Source organism: Heterodontus francisci, chromosome 34 (assembly GCF_036365525.1).
Source record: "Heterodontus francisci isolate sHetFra1 chromosome 34, sHetFra1.hap1, whole genome shotgun sequence".
In the NCBI taxonomy this organism is placed as follows: Eukaryota; Metazoa; Chordata; class Chondrichthyes; order Heterodontiformes; family Heterodontidae; genus Heterodontus; species Heterodontus francisci.
Window position 1 is genome coordinate 12,179,712 of NC_090404.1, and position 18,557 is coordinate 12,198,268.

General features: G+C 41.4%; 1 pseudogene; it reads left to right on the forward strand.

Moving 5' to 3' along the window:
* Positions 1 to 265: 265 nt before the first annotated feature.
* Positions 266 to 10,948, forward strand: LOC137349061 (Ig heavy chain C region, secreted form-like; annotated as a pseudogene).
* Positions 10,949 to 18,557: the final 7,609 nt, after the last annotated feature.

Genomic DNA, 18,557 nt, shown 5'->3' on the forward strand with positions numbered 1-18,557 from the left:
AATTATTTCTTACTGAACGCATTCTCAACTGCAGTATCTCCAATTAGGCCCAAGTAACACATTGCATTTAAACCAGGCAGCCAAATAACTGTCCCTGGATACAAATAAAAAGTTCACATTTAATTCTAACCCAGTGTAATGATATGACTCCATTTTGTTAATGATGTGGAAGGTGGATGTGGATCCAGTCACCGCCTCCATCAGGGAATCAATAGGCAGCGCCTGTAACCTCGCCCCCTTCTGCCGGGTATTTAAATGTCGGTAACTGGAATCGCAACACTACAGACCGGGAGCGTGTTTGCTCAGTGAGTTGTCGCCAGAACCATTTTCCCGAATTGCCAGAAGGATGAGATCGGCGATTTCTCTCAGTCTGTTGCTGATTTTCTTATCCCGTGAGTAGTTTTTGCCAGCCGTGTCTTGCACTGTTACTGTCTCAGTGTTAGTCTCTCTCTGGAATGTTACAGAGTCAGGAATCATTTCACCAGGATTAATCCTCGGGGTTTTTGATATTTTTTTTACAGGTGTCCATTCGGACGTGGTGTTGACTCAGCCAGAGGCAGAGACCGGGAAACCCGGAGGCTCCCTGCGACTGACCTGTAAAACCAGCGGGTTCAATCTTGAATACAGCTATATGAACTGGGTCCGACAGGTTCCCGGGAAGGGGCTGGAGTGGTTGGTCAGCTACGCGGATTCATCAGATAACAGTTACGCCCCAGGGATTCAGGATCGATTTACTGCGTCCAAAGACACTTCAAACAACATCTTCGCCTTGGACATGAAGAACCTGAAGACTGAAGACACCGCCATGTATTACTGTGCAGCAGAGTCACAGTGAGTGGACGTAGGGCTGGACCCGTACAAGAACAGATCGTGAGGGATTCGACAAATTCGGTCATAACCTGACGGTCAGTAATTGTATTAAATATATTATTAATTGCTGCGGTCAGAACCAGACCGTACACAAAACAGCACAGAGAAAATTCAATGGTACAAATCGAAGACACTAACACTGAGTAATTTTGCCTGCACTCAATTTCAATGTTAACAGCATCAGTAATTGCAGACCTGGATAAGATGTTGATTTTAATGTGACTGATACCTGGAGGGAGTTACTTGGAGCTGTGTTCACTTCCTACCGCGTGGTGTAAACTTTTGGATATGTTCTAAACTAGATCAGAAGTGAATTTCTGTTTGAAGTGAATGTTGACAGTACTGAACAGAGAGTGAGTGCAGTATTTGTGCGGGTTCGTGTCACTGTGGGTACTATGGGGATCACGGTGCTGTACAGAGCGAGTTCCTCTTACAAAATCCCCAGACACGGAGCTTGCTCAAAGCTGTGATCACTACCACGGCAGGAGGGTCGTAAACAATGAGAATTAAATAAAAATAATGGATAAATATAATGCAGTTTGTGAAAATGTATGAAAGTCCATTGCTTTATTAGTGTTGACTGTCATGCTAAATCAGCATAGATTCTTCAGAAGTATGTCAATCCGCTTTATAAATATAATGACCCGTACAAATTGAATTATCTCACGGATGTACTCTTCGGTGAGTGGGAACCAGGTTTTTTAAGAGTGCTGTGGAATTTAATCTCTGTATTTTACAGTTAACAGTCCGCCGCAGTATTTGACACGACGTGTCTCACTGTGTACTGGGTGGCACAGCAGTTACTGTCAATACAAAAAGCCCCTCAGCACTAATTGATGAACCTGGGTCACTGATCGTTTTTACAGTCCAACTGTAGATGCAGCAAAAGTACTATTTGTGTCCAGCACTGTCTTACTAGCACGGTTTATTATGGATAAACTGATAATTATTCATTTGTCAGTTGGTGATTTCAATAATTGCTGACATGTTACTGTGTGAAATATAAAACGTCAGGGAAATTTATGAAGAGTGAAAAGAATCATGAACACAGTTATAATTTTCTGAAGAACCATCATGATTTTATTTTGCCTCTGTGGTGTGGATATTTAAAATAATGCTGGATTTCTCTCTATTCTGTGCAGAGCCGGTTATTGTGTGACCCAGCCCAGGGAATGTAACACTGTGACTATCTCGAGGACTGGGGTCAAGGGACCATGGTGACGGTGACTGCAGGTAAGAAAAATGAACGTATTCAGTAACTGATTTATTTGTGTTTTTATTTTAAATTTCTGTTTATTTTAATGAAACATTCGTTCACTGAAATGTGGATTTGGTGGATTCTGTCTTGATATTTGTTGCAATGTTTCATTTGATTCTGCTGCAAAGGGATGAAAGAATTTAACGGTTTCTTCACAATCGGTTCTGTTGCGGGATTCAGCTCCAGATTGATGTGATTTGGTATTTATTTGCTGATGAGACTGTGTGTCTGGGCTACTTTAAATATCTAACTGTTGTTAAACTTTTTGACGTTTCTGCAATGTTTAATCTTGGTGACATCTAGTCACTGCAGGTTTTCCGATCTAATACAAACAATAAGTGTTTAAATATGTTTGCAATAAAATTGTATGCAGAAAACGTCAGTGGTCAAAAATAGCCTTACGATATTTTGATCTATTTTTATTTATGACAATTAAATTGTCATTTATCAATCTACTGCTCACGAATGCTCATATGTAATACATTAAATTTTGATGTAATTAAGAATGACATAAATAACAAATTTGCAGTTTTAGTCAGATTTACATTCATATAACCTCACTCATTATACTACGGTGATATCGGCCAATATTAATGAAATATGCTATAGTATCAAGATTAATTTATTAAACATGCTGTCTGCGCTGAAAATTCTGCTGCCATTTTTATATATTTGCTGGTAAGTCAGACAGGCGGGTTCGGTGGATTCTGTATTGAGATTTGTTTGCAATGTTACGTTTGAGTCTGCTAAAGTTTTTGTCGAATTAAGCTGCTTCTCTATGAAACGTATTGAGGCCGGATTCAGTGATGTGATTTGGTGTTTATCTGCTGAGGAGAGTGTGTGTCTGTGTTACAAAGAAAAATTTGTGAAACTCTTTGGCATTGTTCTGCATTGTTTAATCTCGGTGACATTGAGCGGCTTCATGTTTTCTGATCGAATGCAAACATTCTACGTGTTTAAAACTGCTTGAAAGACGATTGCAGCTGGAAAACTGGCAAGTTTCAGAAATGAGAAAAGAAAACATTGAAAGATATTTCAAGGCATTTTTTAAATATAAGTGATAATCGCAGATTAAACTATTAAGCCATGTTTACAACGCACATTCAGTACGTGGAATGTAACTGCAATTACAAACTGCATAAGTAGCAGGTTTGCGGATTGGAGAGTCAAGTTAATGTAATTCAAACAAATGTAATACGGCAGTATCTCCTCATTTAAACCAAATGTGCTTTAATATTAACATCGATTTATTATTCATTAATTGCCTTTCAGAATTCTGGTGTGCCATGCGCACAATAATCATGACCAGAACATTTTATGGGCTGGAGACAATTTTTAATTATGCTTGAAATTATTTCAATCAGAGGGTACTTATTCCAATGTTCTGTTCAGTTTGATGAGCGCTTTTGAATTATTTTTTATATTCCTGATTAAAACAGATGAATGACAGCTTTTATTTACTTATAACTTAAATAGGAGTTGTAAATTGCAGTTTGTCAATGTATTATCTCTGTCCGGTTATTAAATTTTTTGCGTGGAGCCCAAACCATGTTCTTCCTTCAGTGTCAATTGTTGTTGGATAGCGAGAAAATGATCACTAATCAAATATTAACCATTTTCGCGAGACAAGAAGTCGCTGGTAGTCAAAGAATTGTTCATATGATTTTATTTAAATTGAAGAAATTGTCGACTGCCCAAGGCGAGAGACAAACAAATAGCACGTTGAAATTCAAGTAGATTCAATTAATTTCAAATGGTTAATGTTCGTTTTGACTTCAATAACAACAACCTCTCTTTCTAGCTGTGCTGCACACAGGATAGAAATATAGACAAAGAACAGATTATACCCGAAAGTTACAATTCATTCTTATTAAGTATTAAATTGACCAACAAAGTCTCGGCTACATTTGCTCACTAAGTTTCAGTGCCGCAGATGATCTGAAAGAATTGTTCTCGTCCAGTTTTGCAGTGATCATTTTGAAGTTTCTTTCAATAGAAGCACCATGTATTTAATAATTAATTTACAGGAATTTTGTAAATTACTGGAGTAAAATATAAAAACATTGTGTGATTAAATAGTGGCAGCACAGTCACCGATCGGAAACTGCCTTGAGGAGAAATTATTGTTCAATTTAAATGATTGAACTGCGATTCGATTTAAGTAGAAGTAATATATTTTATGCATGTTTGAATCTATTAATATGATATTTATTATTTAATATTGATTAAGTGTCACAATAATTTAATTAAACCCCCCATTATTTCACAAGGCACCAGGCAGAAGCAGGTCTTGAATTAATATTAACTTTAAAAAAAGTATAAAATCAGCTAACATGAATATTAACCAAGAATATAATAATAGCGCTAATTCATTAAACTTAAATGACCTCCCACAATTAAGTAGTGTACTTGCCGGGATTCCAATGAGTGCAAAATCTCAAGGGTCGGTGAGAATTCTGAATAAATTAGAGAACAATGTATTTCTTACTCAGCTGTTCAGAGCTCGATGACGTGACGCCGCAGATTTTAATGAATTAACTTTGTGGACTGCTTCAATTTTTTTTGGTAAAATTTAATTATGCAATTGTATCAAACCGGTGCATAATCGGTTTGGAAGGTGTGTGCTTCCTGACTTGTTCAATTCTTATGCTGTCACTGAGTTCCTGTTACGGACATCAAATTCCTCCGAATGTGAATTGTTTTGATGAACACATTTTAAGAGGGACTACATCATATGTTTTTAAGATTGCAGACAAATAGGGAGAAACTGTTGGAAGTGGAAGGGTGTTTTTGAAATGAATACCAGTTTACTTTCAAAGAGCTTACAGACTTGCATTGGTCGCAATTTGACAATTGATAAATTAGAATCAAACATCTTCATTGAAGTTGACAGATTCAACAGATCTATCTGCTGAGAGCCCCATTGTTACACCGTTTGTGCCTGTTCAGTTTCTGTGCACCTGCTCACTGTGTGGAGATCAGTAATCCTCCCGATTGGTTGTAAACCTTCTGGCTCGTCCTCATGTATTTCATGAGCGCAATTTGATCCATTTATTTAACAAACTTGTACCTGTGAGAAAAACGAAATTTTGGCTTTAAGTCTGATGAGGCGCCTTTGCGATGAGATCAGTATTCCAGTCTGTGACAGTCAGAAATAGCAGTTCAGTGTCATGACAGACAGAATGTAGAAGGAGAATTGGTCAATTTGTAATCAGTAATGTCTCTCCCTTGGGAGCGTTTGACTGCCAATGTCGAGGAAGCTTTGCTACATATTTAATCCATGCTGTAACTGTCCTGGGATTGTTTGATGGGGACAGTGTCGAGAGAAAAAATACTCTGTATCTAAATCGGGTTGAACCTGTCCTGGATGTATTTGATGGGACAGGGTACAGGGAGCCTTATTTTATATTAAACTAGAGCTGTATCTGACCCAGAGTGATAGTGAAGTATAGAGGTGGCTTTCCATGGTAGATAACACTTGTGATGTCTGATCTTACAGGTCAGGATAGGGACGTACAGGGGGATCTTTACTCTACAATTTAACTGTCCTGTACCTGTCCCGAAGGCTTTTTCCCCGCAGTGTTCAAGGATCCTCAATCTGCATCTAACTCATGAGCTGTCAGTTCTCGAGCCAGACATATGAAAATAAATTGTTCCATTGCCCAGATGAAATAACACACATGAATTGATTTTAACCATTCATGCAAGCCCAATTTTTAATGAATTAAAAATATTTAAACCTGTTAAGTATCAGATAATTATTGAATGAGATTGGCCTGATCTTGAGTGTACTTTCAGAAGAAAGAGTTTCAGGAAGCAGCTGTCGTGCCCCAGTTAGCAGCACCTGTTCTGAACTGATGGGAGAATGGAAGTTCTTTTGGCACTTTAAATGGAAATAGTCGAGACTCCGGCAACAAATAACCATCATGATAAACTCATCTTTGAAATCATTATTTCGTTCAAGTATTTTCAAAAGATAACAGGCAGTGATAAACTCTGATGAGATGCAGTAATTGGACTGGGTCACAACTGAGGGTACTTCCCACTAAAGTCAGCTTGTGTGAAACTATTGAAGTGATACTTTCGGCACAGTGGTGCGGTGGTTAGCACTGCAGCCTCATCGCTCCAGCGACCCGCGTTCAATTCTGCGTACTGCTTGTGTGGAGTTTGTAAGTTCTCCCAGTGTCCGCGTGGGTTTTTGCCGGGTGCTCTGGTTTCCTCCCACAGCCGAAGACTTGCAGGTTTTTTGGTAAATTGGCCATTATAAATTGCCCCTAGTCTCGGCAAGTGGTAGAAATATGGGCTTAGGGTAGGATTAATATAAATGATATTGATGTCCGGCGCAGACTTGGTGGGCCGAAGGCCCTGTTTCAGTGCTGTATCTCTGAATAATAAATGATACAGTTAGCCTGCAGTCAATGTCAATCACGATAAGCTTTAAGTCTCTGACAGTATCTGATTGACTCAGTTGTAGTTTTTAAGATTAGTCGCTATTTTGGAGGGAGGGGGTTGTGCTGGGGATGGAGGGAGGGGGTGGAAGGGTGGGGGAAACACAGCAGTCTACTTGCAAAGAGCAAATTTCCAAAACACTGCAATTAATAAATGTTGAATGCTTTATTTTTTGAAAAGTGCTGCTGGTTTAGAAATAAATACTGACCGGAATAGCGGCGAAACTCCACCTCCAGCTCACCACCACCTCCTCAAGGACAATTATGGACGGGCAATAAATGCTGACCTCGCCAGTGACGCCCACATCCCATGAATGAATAAAAGGCTCTTACTTTTGTAATGTTACAGGTCCTGTCAGAGAGGTGTGTTCCTCACCAGGGGAGCGGCAGGTGATGATCACCAAATGATGGAGTTGATAGAAGCTCCAATGTGGATGAAGGTTTTAATATTGGAATCAGTTTCTTGCTGGAGCCAAATTCCAACTTGTTTGGTTACTTGAGAAGCATGAATTACAGTGTCTAACTCGTTCAATTAATAAATGCAGAGTGTTTTTTTTGACAAAGTGCTCTTGGTTGAGAAATAAATACTGGCAGGAATAATGGGGAAACCCCTCTTCCATGTCAATCCAATGCAAGGTACTTTATTCAGGCGACGTCATAAGGCTCCTACTTTTGTAATGTAACAGATCCTGAAAGAGAGATGAATTCCTGACCTGGAGACCAACAGGTGATGATTCCCAATGATGGAAGTGGTAGAAGCTCAAATGCGGATGAAGATTTTAATCGGAAAATATTGGAATTAGTTTCTAGCTGGAGTCAAATTCCAAGTTGTTTGGTTACTTGATAAGCATGAATTACTGAGTCTAACTTGTTCAATCTGCCATTCTTTCACAGCGACACCGTCTCCCCCAACCCTTTACGGCCTGTGCTCCTGTGAGCAACCCAACACCGACGGCTCCTTGGCCTACGGCTGTTTGGCAATGGACTACATCCCCCAAATCACCAGCGTTTCCTGGAAGAAAGATAATGAGCCGATCACCACTGGATTGAAGACTTACCCGTCAGTGCTGAACAAGAAGGGAACCTACACCCAGAGCAGCCAGTTAACCATCACCGAGTCAGAGGTGGGAAGCAGCAAAATCTACTGCGAGGTTCGACGTGGAGAGTCAGTCTGGATCAAGGAAATTCCAGGTTAGTGTTGTGGAAACTGTGAAAAATATAAAAGCTTTAATGATCTTATTTAGAGCTTTGGCTCGACCATATTCAGAGTACCGTGCACAGTTCTGATCCCTCTAAACTCCAGCTGGTGTCTGCTTGACAGCAAAGAAGCTGTTAAAATATAAGAACAGTTTGCATTAGTTATTAATTTCTTCTAAAAATGTCTAACGTGTTTTTCTTGAAGATTGTAAAGGTGACAAGGTCCATCCAACTGTTATCCTCACCCAGAGTTCCAGTGAAGAAATCACAAGCAGAAGATTTGCAACTGTCTTGTGTTCAATCATCGATTTCCATCCAGAGTCAATAACCGTGAGTTGGTTGAAGGATGGACAACACATGGAATCGGGCTTCGTCACATCTCCCACCTGTGGAGTGAACGGGACCTTCTCGGCGACCAGTCGGCTGACAGTCCCCGCTAGGGAATGGTTCACCAACAAGGTCTATACCTGCCAGGTCTCCCATCAAGGGGTCACCCAAAGCCGAAACATCACCGGATCTCAGGGTAAGAGACTTAAACCAAAGAAGCTCCAGATCATTCTGTGCTCTGTTGTTAATCAAATAAAGGAATTTATAGGAACTCGTACAAAACACAGAATATTTTCTAATTTCCCATCATGCAGTTTGTATATTTCTTTCCGCTGTGAGTGCTGAATTAGGATTGCTCACGGTTCAACATGTCATCACATCACATCAATAGTCCCCTCTGCCTAGATGCCATATAGTGAGTGAGGTGACCTTGATATCAGGTTTATTCTGAGCGGCATTAAGTAATGAGGACAGGTTTATCAGACCTAACTGGTATTGCTTTCAGTATTAAAGATGAAAAGGGAATCTAACTGAGGTGTTTTAGTTGTTTATTGGAATTGATGGAGTCGATGGAGAAAAACATTTCTTCGGGTGTGGGACTCCAGAACAAGTGGGTACAACCTACAAATTTGACCAAGATCATATAGGGATGATATCAGGAAGGAGCTATTCACACAATGGGTAGCGCAAACCTAGAATTATCTCCCTCAACTCACTCTTGAAGTCTGGCATCAATTGAAACATTTAGTGTTGATATTGATAGATTGAAATTAGGCAAGGGAATAAGGGTAGACGGTGTTAAGATACAGATCAGCCATTGTCTAACTGAATGGTGGAACAGGCTCGAGGGGATGAATGGACTACTCTTTTTCTTCTGTTTTTATGATTGTCCTCTGGTCAGATCGCCCTCTGACTCCAGTCGGACATATGAGGAGTTCTCACTAATGACAGATAGTTGCAAAGTGCCTCAGACCGTTATTGCAATTTATTCTCCACATCAAAAAGACTCCTGAGAATATTTTCACCACCTTTCACCCCTCCTGCGATTGGTTCCAACATATTCTCAACTCCTCAACTATCGTGACAAGGCGCCAGAAAATTAACTTTTTTTTCCTGTTGGGCCAAAATTTCGGAATTTCGTTTGACACTCGTTTTGAGCCAGTGTGAATTACATGTCTAGCTTGTGTCCATGGGAGATAGAGCCATTATATTCAGCGGAGATACGAACATACTAATTAGGAGCAGGATTTGGTCACTCGGCCTCTCGAGCCGGCTCTGCCAGAGATTTCAGGAAGAACGTTATTCAGTGCGTAACACAAATTCTCCCACAATTATTCGTTTTTTACACCGCGTACTTGCTTCAAAGTCCATTACAGGCTTCTTAGGGTGCAAGTACACAGTATATGTTATAGGATCTCCAGGAAGCTCTTTCAGGTTGTTGTCCTTCCAATAAACTATAATATTTTGAGCAACAGCTGGAGGTTGATGTCTCGAAATTGATTTAATCTCCTAGAGACAGTGAAGGCTGAAAACTGGTGCCTGATTTTGAAGATGAATCTTTGTTTGACTTTCATTTCTGTTTTACAGTTCCTTGCTCCTGCAATGATCCAGTAATTAAACCACTGCCACCATCAATAGAACAGGTCTTACTGGAGGCGACGGTGACCTTAACTTGCGTCGTGTCTAATGCGCCTTATGGAGTCAATGTGTCCTGGACCCAAGAACAGAAGTCTTTGAAATCAGAGATTGCCGTCCAACCCGGAGAGGATGCAGACAGCGTGATCAGCACCGTAAACATCTCGACGCAAGCCTGGCTGAGTGGGGCTGAGTTCTACTGCGTGGTGAGTCATCAGGATCTGCCGACTCCTCTCAGAGCATCCATCCAAAAGGAAGAAGGTGAGCGGTGAGATTGAAGCAATAAGTGAGAGGTTGTGATCATTTCTTGCGTTTGTGCAAGGCCCAATTCGTCCTATTAAGTGCTCACATGGATTATTCTGATAGTTTAAGTGTAATTCCACTGAAATAATACCCTCTGGAACCATAGGTAATGCATTTAAGGGGAAGCGAGATAAGTAGATGAGGGAGAAAGGAATAGAAGGAGATGAAGTAAGGCGGGAGGAGGTTTGTGTGCAGAGTAAGCAACAACACAGACTAGTTGGGCCGAATGACCAGTTTCTCTGCTGTAAATTCTATGTAATGTTCCAGTCTAATCCTTTAAATTCTCAGAGAGAAGGATTGCATCCACCTCTGCTCCTGGCTGGAAAACAGGACAGAGCCCAGAGGGGAAAAGGAAACCTTTAAAATTCAGCGCAAAGCACATTCCTCTAACATGTAACCACCGGTTTTATTGTCTCTGGAATTCTCCAGTTTATTGACATTATTTTAATTTTTCTGTAGTTAAAGATCTGCGAGAACCGTCCGTGTCTATCCTCCTGTCCCCGGCAGAAGATGTCTCCGCTCAGAGGTTCCTCTCCCTCACCTGCTTAGTGAGAGGTTTCTTCCCACGAGAGATCTTCGTCAAGTGGACCGTCAATGACAAGTCGGTGAATCCTGGCAACTACAAGAACACCGAGGTGATGGCAGAGAACGACAATAGCTCCTACTTCATCTACAGCCTGTTATCCATTGCAGCGGAGGAGTGGGCCAGCGGCGCTTCTTACTCCTGTGTGGTGGGACATGAAGCGATCCCCTTGAAGATCATCAACAGAACAGTTAATAAATCGAGCGGTAAACCCAGTTTTGTGAACATTTCCCTTGCACTGTTGGACACTGTCAATTCATGTCAATGAGAATCTCTCGATTGCATTTCAATTCTTAAATAAAAACCAATAAAGACCTTTTCTTCCAATCGCGATTTAAATACACAGCCACTCAATTAATTTTGCTTCCCACATTTGCGAAGGGTAGATCTGTTCATCTCAAGTAGAATATTTGAATAACTCGTGCCCAAGTCTGTAGAATGGTACTCCAAGCTCAGATACACCACAGCTAAGCAACAAAGGAAGCGAATTCATTACAGGATTCTGCAGAGTAACTTCAGCACCTTTCCCCCTCTGGGAGAGGTCCGAAATTTTCCCTTTCCTAACAAAGAAACGAGGTGAATTTTGATTTTGGTGTTCCTGCTCCTCGTGTTGTCCATCCTTTCAGATTTGGGGCCAGTTTTAATTTGCAGTATTGGAAGGACTGATCAGCCAAGGGGCCTGTTTCTGTGCTGTCTAACTTTGTGACTCCATGAATTGAGGGCGACACACGATTACCAACAATGCCCAAAATCCCCCAACAGGAAGAGGGAAAAGGACAATTTATTAACTCACTGTAACCCCACTTCCTGAACTGAGAAAGGGAAGGTGTAATTGTTAATCCACTGTAACTCCACTTCTCCAATAGAGAGAGGGCAGAGGGAGATGTGAACCGATTGCAGCCCTCACTCAATTCCTCCATAGATAAACGATCAAGGACATTTGTTAACCCACTATGCTCCCACTCCTCCGGCAGAGAGCTTGGAAGGCAACCGCTCTCTATTATATGGTCTCAGTTGTCATCAGTTCAAAGTCAGCTTCTAGCTGACTGTGCGAGCATTTTAAACTTTCTACACGGAAACCATCTTGTAAAACATATGTGTATGCAACATAATATCTTTAAACCTTTCCCTGTTAATCTTATTGAAACAAATTGAATTCTAACAGTCCAAATCTAACCGGTGATATAATCCTCCTCTGTTTTTTCATACTTGTGCTCCTGATGTTTATGAGGCCCATCAGTTGCATTGCTGCATGCATACAGATGACGTCATATTGCATCTCTCACAAAATACATTTACACATAGAATAGTGAAGAATGTTCTCGACAATGCACACTGTCAAGGCCAGACCTGGTTATTGGTTCTCTGTGAAACTTTGAAGAATAATAAATATGCACAGGCATACGGACAAAAACACACACACAAACACACTCATATACGCCTCCACACTGAAACAGGCCCAAATGCTGATATATATTCTTCCACAATCACACACACAAACATAAACATAACCATGCACCGTAGTACAGTCTCACGTACACAGAAACATAGACATTCACCGTTAACACATATACATGAGCTTTCTTATGAGCACATTAGCAAACTGGTAAGCATGCACCCAAACATGTCGATAGATAGACACATTAACACACAGATAAACACCAGCATTAATACACTGACACACTCACTCACACACAAATAAACACCAACATTAATATAAATAAATGCAAAATACTGTAGATGCTGGAAATCAGAAAGAAAAACAAGAAATGCTGGAAACACTGGGCAGGTCTGGCAGCATCTGTGGAGAGAGAAGCAGAGTTATCATTTCAGAACAGTGACCCTTCATCAAAACTAGCAAATATGAGAAATGTAAAAGATTTTAAACAAGTAAAGTGGGGGTGGGGCAAGGATAACAAAAGAAATGGTGTGGATAGGACAAAGTCACTAAGAATAACTGACCATAAGGCCACAGTTTGCCTTTGATCCTTTTACATTTTAAACCTTTTGTATTTCTAATATTTGTCAGTTCTGATGAAGGGTAACTGACCAAGCTTAATGTACTTACACCCTCACTATAAGCATCAACAGCAACTTAAGATACTGACACACTCACTGACACAGAAATAAACACCAACTTTAATATACTGACACACACATGGATAAACAAACATGCACATAAACACATACATTCGCACACATGTACAAATAATCATACATGAAGACACGCATTAATGCATAAATGTAAACATTAACACACACAAACACATTAACACACCCAGATAGACACATTGACACATAAATACGCATTAACTTACAGGGACACATAAAGATCCATCAACACAGAAACACAGGTTAACAAACTCACACTTAAATAAATATTAACACACTCACACAAAACAGGGACAGATAGGCACAACACACACACACACACATCCAAGCGCACACACAGCCGCATACACACATGCGGTCACTTGAATACACATATCTATGCACATTGGCACAGCCATCAACATTTAAACAAGAACACTAATACACTCGCACTTGAGTATATAAACGAACAAATAAACACATTCATTAACACTCACACGCAAGCACACATGGATACACACACACAGAGTAATGCAAAGCAAGAGATACTGATACACACACACAGAAGCAATAAAGCGCACAGACAAAAACACTAGACTACAGACGAAAGCAGAATTCAAATGCACTATTTGAACAGACAACGTCCCCAACAATTTCCTTGATACATGTTGGACTTCCAATCCCAATGAAGCAATGTTCTCAGTTAGAAACTGCGATCAATTAATGATTTACTAACCACACTCATCACAAATAAACAAACAAGATTGGAACTCACATCCGATCTCTTACCCAGCACCATTGACAATCTCCAAACAAGTAGTTATCTGAATCTATCTTCACAATAATTGTTATCGATCAGTAAACCTCCCTCGGTATCTCACCATAATTGCTAAGGATAGAACGAAATTGATCCAAAATAAAAGCGCCTGACACTGAAGGAAAAACTGACATCTTTTCCAATATGACTTGGACGAGGATCATAAATGAAGAACGACTGTGGAGTTACTAACAGAGATTGATTGCTGAATGTGATTAATCTAACAACAGATATAGATTTAAAATTAAATTCGGGAGCAAAATCATGGGTTAAGGAAGAGAAATGCGAATGCAAACTAACAATCTTATATCCTGCTTTAATAAACAATCTAAATATATTTTCTCGTCTACATCCCTGTAGATTCCTCAGACCACATCTGGATTGAAGACAATGAGGAAGAGAGCAGCAGCGTCTGGACAACGGCTTCTACATTCATCATCCTGTTCTTCCTGAGCATTTTCTACAGTGCTGCCGTCACTCTGGTGAAGGTGAGAAGATTCAAACCACTCACACTTCAATTTGACTGAAGCTGTTTAATAAATCTCTAAAACTTTCATCGATTTAAAAAAAAACTCTGAGATGAAATTCCCAGACCACGAAATCTCTGCTTCATTCTTTTATCCCTCTTTTACAGGTCAAGTGAATGATTGAATTTCGGCCGCCCTGGATTTTCCTCATTTTCTAACATCTCTGTATTACCAAAAAAAGAGGAAAACTGTAAAAGTAGAATACTTTCAGTTTATGGTTCCGAATCTGCAGCTGAGAAAATCATAAACATTAATTCAGTTGTTCTGTTTGAAATGTATGAGATAATCGTGGCAATAATGTAAATGTATCTTCGACTTTCATGTGTAAATAAGTAACTATTCCTTACTCATAAGTGTTTCTTCTCTTTTCTGTTTTCTCTCTCTCATATGTTACAGTTTTACAGACAGCTGACAGCTCAGACCGCATGTGTTCTGTTCTCAATGTGATGCACAGTTGTTATATTCACTCTTCCTTTTCTTTTAAAGTCTTCTCTGTAAAATGTTCCTTTTGAAATTGCTAATAAATATTGAACAACAACAAACTTGGACTTTGCTGAATCCTTTACCCCAAGGCCACCCACACCGCTCTATATTCCCTGTTCCACGTTTTTCCCCTTTCCTGACATCTATTTTGCACCAGTCCGTCTGGTTGCGTTTAAACCCACGGCTCTTCGGTGAAAGAGCCGCTGCGCCATCCAGAGCCCCATCAGAGTAAAGACACCTTTCCCTCTGCCTCATTGTGACAACCACCAGAGGCAGAAAGACCGCACAGCGACCAGGAGCACCTCGCTGACTTCCACTATCTTATGTTCTGTCAGAGTCACCTGCCAGGTTATATTAAAGAGCAGCATTCTGCTCTATCACAGATTGATACAGTATGGCATAACAAAGAATGCGGTCCCAACAAACTTTTCCAGGACAGGCATGGAAAAGGTTAGATGTCGGAGTAATCTCACTCTACACTGTCCCATCAAACACTCCCAGGACAAGTACAGCACCAGTTAGACACAGAAGAAAGCTCTTTCTACACTGTTTCGCAGGACAGGTATGGTACAGGTTAGATTTATTACACAGACACGTGAGGAAGAACAAACCCTGGGCCTGATTCCTCGAGACTGGTGCATATCTGACATAATAAATCATCGAGTACAAATACCGAGCATTATCCCAAGAAACTGGGGTCCATCTGACAAGCAGGAAGCACAAACCCTAAGAATGATTCCCACAGCTTGGGGCTTAGCTAAAGCAAAGGAGAAGACATGCCTTGGAAATAATGTCCAATGCCTGAACGGTATGTGATAAACAAGGCAGCACTATTCCTGGGATGAATCCCAAAGCCTGGGGCCGATCAGACAAAGGAGAGGCAATAAATTGTGGGAATGATTCCTGGAGTCTGACGCCTATCTGATACAGAGACTCTATCTTTGTATTTTCTGTTGTACACACAACCCATTCTCTCTCCACATGTTCTGTCTCACACACACATACTCCACCTTTCTGTTATGCACAGGCCGAATCTCTGCCTCCACCTTTTCTGCTTTACCCATTACCCGTGCTCCTTGCCACATGTTTCCATGATGTCTTCCCTCTCTCTCTCTGCTCCTTCCCTCTACATGCCATCTGTTTGAACTCACTGAAGATCACTCCAGGTATCCTCTCTCCCTGCTTAATTCCCTCTATTACCATCTCACTGAAATCATTGAACATCACCCCAGGGATCTTCTCTCCCTGTTCCAATCCCTCTGTACCATCTCCCTGAGCTCACTGAACATCACTCCAGGAATCCTCTCTCCCTGCTCCATTCTCTTTGATACCATCTCTCTGAACTCACTGATCGTTACCCAGGGATCCGCATTCTATCTCCCTTTAAAAGAAGTGGCTGTCGAGATAGTGGATGCATTGGTTGTAATCTGCCAAAATACCCTAGTTTCTGGAAAGCTCCTGGCTGATTGGAAACCCGTAAAATGTGGTGTGACAGACAGCAGGAAGCTATAGACCTTTTGGCCTAACAGCTGTCACAACTATTTAGACAGAATCTCAAGACCTTGAAGAGAGTGCAGAGGAAGTACACCAGAATAGTAGCAGGAGTATGGCATCAAGGAGCACGAGCAAAACTGGAGTCAATGGGAATCAGGGGAAAACTCTCCGCTGGTTGGAGTCATATCTAGCACAAAGGTGGATGGTTGTACTTGTTGGAGGTGAATCATCTCACCCCCAAGACGTCACTGCAGGAGTTCCTCAGGGTAGAGTCCTAGACCCAACCATCTTCAGCTTCAATTTCAGCAATATTCATTTTCATCTTCCCTCCATCATAAGGTCAGAAGGGGAATGTTTGCTGATGATTGCACAATGCCCAGCACTCTTCCACCTCGAAGGAGAAGCGCAGCAGATGCATGGGAACACCACCAACTTCAAGGTCCCCTCCAAGCCACACACCATCCTGACCTGGGACTATATCGTCGTTCCTTTGCTGTCGCTGGGTCAAAATTCAAGATCCCTTCCTAATAGCACTGTGGGTGCACCTACACCCCAAGGACTGCAGTGGTTCAAGAAGGCAGCTCACCACCACCTTCTCAAGGGCAATTAGGGATGGCAATAAATGCTGACCTCGCCAGCGATGCCCACATCCCGTGAAGGAATGAATAAAGTGATAAACTTGTATGTGGGGAAACGAGAAAAACTGGGATTGCTCTCCCCATATCAGTATAGAGTAGATTGCATGTAACTGGTGTAACCCAGGACTCCGATTTAAAAGAATTGCTTAAAAAAGGACAAGGAAAAATAAGTTTTATTTAATACATGGAGATTTGTTAAGATTTAGAATGCATTGCTTGGAAGGTTGGTGGAAGCATTTTGGAATAGTAACTTTCGAAAGGGAGTTGTTCCTTTACTTGAAAATGAAAACAATGCAGCGTAGTGTGAAAATTGTAAATGGTGAGGGATGATTTAGAGAGATCTTTCAAAGAGGCATAGGGACGCTGGACCAAAATCTTGGAACTCCCTTCCGAACAGCACTTTGGGTGTTTCTACCCCACAAGACTGCGGCAGTTCAAGAAGGCAACTCATCACCACTTTCTTAAGGCCAATTAGGGATCGACAATAAATGCCAGCCTAGACAGCGACACCCAAATCCCATGAAGGAATTACAAAAAAAAAATGATATTCAGCTGCGAGGTCTCCTCAAGTTGAATATCACATCAGGTTAAGGGAAGGAAGAATTAACGGCCCTTCTGGAGGGCTCGGAGTGATATTTGGGAATGGGTGGCGTTGATGCTTGAACTCTTTCGCTGCCCCAATATCTCTCCCCCCTCATTCCCCACCACTATCATTTGGAGCTGTCCTGTCCTCTATGCTACATTTATCGTGAATTGCCCTCGCTGACTCTCTCTGTCCCTTTGTCCTTTCCCCGGACTGCATAAGACTTATTGCTGCACGGCAGCTTTAAGATGCTGGACAGACCTGCCTTGGGTCACAGCCATGAATCAGGGATCACAGGGGCTGATCGGAGGTTGGAGACGGCCGTGGCCCCCAGACTCGAAATCAATGGGGGAAACAGCCAATCACAGTGCGACGACACGGTGAAACCCATTTCTGTCATCCACAGCTCGGGTAACCGGCGTCTGCCGTGGTTTTGAGACGTACGCTCCACCATCTTTGCATGACGTACACTACGACAGCTTTCTGTGGCGTACGGTCGGCCATGCGTCAGTGACGTCACATATTGTTTGCCGTTTATTTAGAAGAACAACTCTTTTGAAAGGAAAACCGACTTCAGTTTCTATCAAAATTGCTGTTCCATCTTCGTCTGTAAATGTGAAGGTTTCGTCCGCACCAGGACAGCTTTGAGGAGGGATGATATGCTAAATGAATCATCAAATAAGGGTGAAGTAAAAAAGGAAATTAGAAAAGCAAAGCGAGGACATGAAAAAATTTTGGCGGGGAAATAAAGGAAAACTTGAAGACGTTTTATCAGTACATTATTAGCAAGAGGATAACTAAGGAAAGGGTAGGGCCAATCAGAGATGTACAAGGGAACATACGCTTAGATGCAGAAGATGTGGGCAAGGTTCTGAATGAGCTTTTTGTCTCTGTCTTTATAAAGGAGAGGGTTGATGCAGATATTGTAGTTAAAGAGGAGGATTGTGAAATATTAGATACGATAAGCATAATGAGAGAGGAAGTACTGGAGGGTCTGGTATCCCTGAAAGCGGATAAATTGCCAGGGTCTGATGGATTTCATCCCAGGTTGTTAAAGGAAGCTAGGGAGGAAATAACAGATGGGCTGAGGATCATCTTCAAATCCTCACCAGATACAGGAGAGGTACCAGACTATTGGAGGCATGCACAATGGCGGACCTGGCGCAGAAACGCGATGAGGTCAGCACTACATGATTAAGTCATCCTGTGCATGTGCCACTTAGTCCTGGCAAGATGTAGCTGACCTCATCTCCTCTGGAGATCTTCCCTCTACAGCTTGCAACCCCATACTCCAACAACCCCG